The 6,733-nt window shown below is 44.6% G+C and overlaps 1 pseudogene; it reads right to left on the reverse strand.

Moving 5' to 3' along the window:
- Nucleotides 1–1,843: 1,843 nt before the first annotated feature.
- Nucleotides 1,844–2,523, reverse strand: LOC133045280 (uncharacterized; annotated as a pseudogene).
- Nucleotides 2,524–6,733: the final 4,210 nt, after the last annotated feature.

Here is a 6,733-nt window from a genome sequence, read left to right on the forward strand (position 1 = left end):
GGAGTGTGAATGGAAACACACTGCCCTGACCCAGGAAGTTAGGTCCTCTGGACAAGCCTGGAGTTCTCATATCTTAGAAACTAGACAGTTTCTGCTAGATAGAGGCCTGAAAACACTGTTGATGCCTTTCCTTCCACAAAAGAAGATAGCTTTCCCAGTGTTGTGTGTGCTAAGAGTCTCACACTTCTTTAAAGCACTTGCTTGGAGTCCATTTTCCAGGCATAATTCCCCTGAGGCTGAGACAGTAGAGAAAGTCATCACACTCACAGAGAAAGGCAAAGTATCATCCCAATGTCTGTTCCATCACGTTTTCTCTGTCGGAGAGATCCAGTGAGCGTAGGTCTTTCTGGAAATTTCTTGGAATCTATGGGGTCACACCATGAGAGTCCACCTGGATATTGGACCTTGATGGCAAAATTCGCATTTTTGTCTCAGTGGGCCCTCAAGCCGGTAGCCTAGCAACTGCATGAAAATCCATCCAATTGCTGTTTTCTTACTTCTGACAGTGCTAGATTTGGTCCACCAAATTTCTTAAGGAAGCATGTGACACGCAACTCCTCGCCATGGGTCCATTTGCAGTGGAATGTCACCTCAACTAGGTGACCACAGCATGACACCCAGCATTTTCAGACAGACTCTCGCAGCCTGCTTCCTCATGGGAAGTCACAGTGTGGTCTATGAGTGTGTTTACAAGGCTTGAAAGGTGCAGGGAGTCACACTGCAATGACTCTGGTAGTTTGGTCCCCGTAGAAGCCTGGAGGTCTCATGTCTTAGAAGCTAAACAGTACCTGCAAGATCAATTATTTCGGTCAGTTCAGTCGCTCAGTCATGTCCGACTCTTTGCGACCCCATGAGTTGCAGGGCCTCCCTGTCCATCACAAACTCCCAGAGTTTACTCAAACTCATGCCCATCAAGTCGGTGATGCCATCCAGCGATCTCATCCTCTATCATCCCCTTCTCCTCCCCCCCCAACCCCTCCCAGCAACAGGGTCTTTTCCAATGAGTCAACTCTTCCCATGAGGTGGCCAAAGTACTGGAGTTTCAGCTTCAACATCAGTCCTTCCAATGAATACCCAGGACTTACCTCCTTTAGGATGGACTGGTTGGATCTCCTTGCAGTCCAAGGGACTCTCAAGAGTCTTCTCCAACACCATAGTTCAAAAGCATCAATTTTTCGGTGCTCAGCTTTCTTCACAGTCCAACACTCACATCCATACGTGATCACTGGAAAAACCATAGCCTTGACCAGACAGACCTTTGTTGACAAAGTAATAGCTCTGCTTTTTAATATGCTATCTAGGTTGGTCATAACTTTCCTTCCAAGGAGTAAGCGTCTTTTAATTTCATGGCTGCAGTCACCATCTGCAATGATTTTGGAGCCCAAAAAATAAAGTCTGACACTGTTTCCACTGTTTCCTCATCTATTTCCCATGAGGTGATGGGACCAAATGCCATGATCTTAGTTTTCTGAATGTTAAGCTTTAAGCCAACTTTTTCACTCTCCTCTTTCACTTTCATCAAGAAGCTTTTTAGTTCCTCTTCACTTTCTGCCATCAGGGTGGTGTCATCTGTATATCTGAGGTTATTGATACTTCTCCTGGCAATCTTGATTCCAGTTTGTGCTTCTTCCAGACCAGCATTTTTCATGATGTATTTTGCATATAAGTTAAATAAGCAGGGTGACAATATACAGCCTTGACGTACTCCTTTTCCTATTTGGAACCAGTCTGTTGTTTCATGTCCAGTTCTAACTGTTGCTTCCTGACCTGCAGACAGGTTTCTCAAGAGGCAGGTCAGGTGGTCTGGTATTCCCATCTCCTTCAGAATTTTCCACAGTTTATTGTGATCCACACAGTCGAAGGCTTTGGCATAGTCAATAAAGCAGAAATAGATGTTTTTCTGGAACTCTCTTGCTTTTTCGATGATCCAGTGGATATTGGCAACTTGATCTCTGGTTCCTCTGCCTTTTCTAAAACCAGCTTGAACATCTGGAAGTTCTCGGTTCACGTATTGCTGAAGCCTGGCTTGGAGACTTTGAGCATTACCTTACTAGTGTGTGAGATGAGTGCAATTGTGTGGTAGTTTGAGCATTCTTTGGGATTGCCTTTCTTTGGGATTGGAATGAAAACTGACCTTTTCCAGTCCTGTGGCCACTGCTGAGTTTTCCAAATTTGCTGGCATATTGAGTGCAGCACATTCACAGCATCATCTTTCAGGATTTGAAATAGCTTAACTGGAATTTCATCACATCCACTAGCTTTGTTCATAGTGATGCTTTCTAAGGCCCACTTGACTTCACATTCCAGGATGTCTGGCTCTAGGTGATTGATCACACCATTGTGATTATCTGGGTCGTGAAGATCTTTTTTGTACAGTTCTTCTGTGTATTCTTGCCACCACTTCTTAGTATCTTCTGCTTCTGTTAGGTCCATACCATTTCTGTCCTTTATTGAGCCCATTTTTGCATGAAATGTTCCCTTGGTATCTCTAATTTTCTTGAAGAGATCTCTGGTCTTTCCCATTCTGTTGTTTCCCTCTATTTCTTTGCATTGATCGCTGAGGAAGGCTTTCTTATCTCTCCTGGCTATTCTTTGGAACTCTGCATCCAAATGGGAATATCTTTCCTTTTCTCCTTTGCTTTTTGCTTCTCTTCATTTCACAGCTATTTGTAAGGCCTCCTCAGGCAACCATTTTGCCTTTTTGCATTTCTTTTCCATGGGGATGGTCTTGATCCCTGTCTCCTGTACAATGTCACGAACCTCCGTCCATAGTTCATCAGGCTCTCTGTCTATCAGATCTAGTCCCTTAAATCTATTTCTCACTTCCACTGTATAGGCACAAGGGATTTGATTTAGGTCATACCTGAATGGTCTAGTGGTTTTCCCTACTTTCTTCAGTTTAAGTCTGAATTTGGCAATAAGGAGTTCATGATCTGAGCCACAGTCAGCTACCGGTCTTGTTTTTGCTGACTGTATAGAGCTTCTCCATCTTTGGCTGCAAAGAATATAATCAATCTGATTTCGGTGTTGACCATCTGGTGATGTCCAACACAACTTCTCTTGTGTTGTTGGAAGAGGGTGTTTGCTATGACCAGTGCGTTCTCTTGGCAAAACTCTATTAGCCTTTGCCCTGCTTCATTCCGTACTCCAAGGCTAAATTTGCCTGTTACTCCAGGTGTTTCTTGACTTCCTACTTTTGCATTCCTATCCCCTATAATGAAAAGGACATCTTTTTTGGGTGTTAGTTCTAAAAGGTCTTGCAGGTCTTCATAGAACCGTTCAAATTCAGCTTTTTCAGTGTTACTGCTTGGGGCATAGGCTTGGATTACCGTGATATTGAATGGTTTGCCTTGGAAACGAACAGAGATCATTCTGTCGTTTTTGAGATTGTATCCAAGTACTGCAATTCAGATTCTTTTGTTGACTATGATGGCTACTCCATTTCTTCTAAGGGATTCCTGCCCACAGTAGTAGATATAATGGTCATCTGAGTTAAATTCACCCATTCCAGTCCATTTTAATTTGCTGATTCCTAGAATGTCGACATTCACTCTTGCCATCTCCTGTTTGACCACCTCCAATTTGCCTTGATTCATGGACCTAACATTCCAGGTTCTTTTGCAATATTGCTGTTTATAGCATGGGACCTTGCTTCTATCACCAGTCCCATCCACAACTGGGTATTGTTTTTGCTTTGGCTCCTTCCCTTCATTCTTTCTAGAGTTATTTCTCCACTGATCTCCAGTAGCATATTGGGCACCTACCGACCTGGGGAGTTCCTCTTTCAGTATCCTATCATTTTGCCTTCTCATACTGTTCATGGGGTTATCAAGGCAAGAATACTGAAGTGGTTTGCCATTCCCTTCTCCAGTGGACCACATTCTGTCTGACCTCTCCACCATGACCCGACTGTCTTGGGTGGCCCCACACGGCACGGCTTAGTTTCATTGAGTTAGACAAGATTGTGGTAGAGTTCTAAAAACACACTCACTGTTGATGCCTTTCCTTCTTCAAAGGAAGATAGCTCTCCCAGTATACTGTGTGCTGAGTGACACTCACTGCTAGAAAGCGCTTGTTTTGTAGGTCTTTTTTCACTGACAATCTCCCCTGGCCCGAGACCATATGAAGGAATCCACACTCACAGGGAAAGGCGAACCAATATCCAAACATATGTTCTATCGCGTTTTCTCTGTGGAGAGATCCTGTGAGCCTAGGTCTGTCTGGAAGATTTTTGGATTCTGCAGGGACACACCCTGAATGTGAATCTGGATATTGGATCTTGGTGGCAAAATTCCCAGTTTTCTCTTGGTGGGCCCTAAAGCAGTGTGGCCTAGCAACTGCTTGAAAAACCATCCAATTGCTGTTTTCTTACTTCTGACAGGACTAGATTTGGTCTACCCTTCAAAATTTCTTAAGGACATGGGCAGATCCCAACCTCTTGACATGGGCCCTTTTGCAGTGGAAAGTCACTTCGACCTGGTGATGACAGTATGGCACCCAGCACTTTCAGAACTACTCCTGCAGCCTGCTTCCTCATGGGCAGTCATGGTGTGGCCTAGGAATGTGTTTACAAGGCTCAGAAAGTGCTGGAGACACACTGCCCTGACTCGGGCTGTTAGGTCCTTTGGGCAAGCCTGGAGGTCTCACGTCTTAGAAACTAGACAGTTTTTGCTAGATAGAGGCCTGAAAGCACACTCTCTGTTGATTCCTTTCCTTCCACAAAGGAAGATAGCATTCCCAACATTCTGTGTGTTGAGAGACTCACACTGCTTGAAAGCATTTGTTTGGAGGTCACTTTTTAGTCACAATTTCTCTTGAGACTAAGACCTTAGGGAAGGCTCCCCCCCTCACAGGGAAAGGCAAACCAATATCCAAGTGTCTTTTCCACCATGTTTCCTCTGTAGGAGAGATCCAGTGAGCCTAGGTCTGTCTGGAAAATTTTTGGATCCTGCAGGGACACACCTTGAGTGTGAACCTGGATACTGGACCATGGCAAAATTCCTACTTTTCTCTCGGTGGGTCCTAAAGTTGGGCAGCCTAGCTTCTTCTTGAAAGTCTATCCAATTGCTATTTTCTTATTTCTGACAGCAATAGTTTTGGTTCACCCTAAAGTTTTTCTGAAAAAAGTAGATGGCTCCCAATTCCAAGTACGTGGCCCATATCCTTGGAATGTCACCTTGTCTGGGTAGCCACAGGATGTGCCTGAAAATCCATATAATTTCTGTTTTCTTAGTTCTTGCTGCAAGAGCTTTGATCCACTCTTATGGGTTTCTGAACCTAGCAACTTGCTTGCGACACCTAGCAACTGGCCCATGTCCACTGGAATGTCACCTCATCTTGGAAACCACATTATGGCACCCAGGAGTCCCAAACACACTCCTGCAGCCTGCTTCCTCATGGTCAGTCATGGTATGAACTAGAATCTATCTACAAGGCATGGAAACTGCCAGGAAACACATTGCCTTGTTTCTAGAAGTTAAGTCCTTTGGGCCAACCCAGAGGTTGGTTCTCTCATCTTAGAAGTTAGACAGTTCCTGATAGATAAAGGCCTGAAAACACACTCTCTGTTCAAAACTATCCCTCTTTGAAGGAATATACCTTTCCAAACATTCTGTGTGTTGAGAGTCACACATTGCTTGAAAACGCTTCCTTGGAGGTCATTTTTTACTAACAATTTCTGCTGTTGGTGGACATAGGGAAGGCACCCACATTCACAGGGAAACATAAACCAACATCCAAGCATCTGTTCCATTACGTTTTCTCTGTAGGAGAGATCTAGAGAGCCTAGGTCTGTCTATAATATTCTAGGATACTGTGGGGACACATCCTGAGTGTGAACCTGGATACCAGATGTGCTGGGAAAATTCACATTTTTCTCTTGGTTGGACCTAAAAAGGCACAGCCTAGCAACTCCTTGAAAATCCATCCGATTGCTGCTTTCTTACTTCTGAAAGTTTTAGCTTTGGACTTCCCTTTGGAATTTCTGAAGCAAGATAGTGACTCGCAATTCCTAACCACTGACCCAGTTGCAGTGGAATGTCACCTGTTCTGGGCAAGCACTGTATGGCACCCAACACTCCCAGACACACTCTTGCAGCCTGCTTCATGAGCAGTACCTGTATGTTATAGGAATGTGTTTACAAGGATCAGAAAGTGCAGGGAAACACACTGCCCTGACTCTGGAAGTTAGGTCCTCCACCCTTTAGGATTTCTGAAGCAAGCATTTGGCTCCTATCTCCTCGCAGGGGGCCAATTTACAGTGGAACCTCATCTTGACTAGGTGACCACAGAATGTCACCCAGCACTCTCAGACACACTCCCGCTTCCTGCTTCTTCATGGGCATTCGCAGTATGTACTAGGAACCTCTTTGCAAGGCTCAGAAAGTGCAGGGAGACACACTGCCCTGACTCCTGAAGTTAGGGCCTCTAGGCACACCTAGCAGTCTCATGCCTTAGAAACTAGAAGCAATAAATGCTGGAGAGGGTGTGGAGAAAAGGGAACCCTATTACACTGTTGGTGGGAATGCAAACTAGTACAGCCACTATGGAGAACAGTGTGGAGATTCCTTAAAAAACTGGAAGTAGAACTGCCATATGACCCAGCAAACCCACTGCTGGGCATACACATCAAGGAAACCAGAATTGAAAGAAACACGTGTACCCCAATGTTCATCACAGCACTGTTTGTAATAACCAGGACATGGAAGCAACCTAGATGTCCATCAGCAGATGA

This window comes from Dama dama, chromosome 23 (assembly GCF_033118175.1).
Source record: "Dama dama isolate Ldn47 chromosome 23, ASM3311817v1, whole genome shotgun sequence".
Taxonomy (NCBI): Eukaryota; Metazoa; Chordata; class Mammalia; order Artiodactyla; family Cervidae; genus Dama; species Dama dama.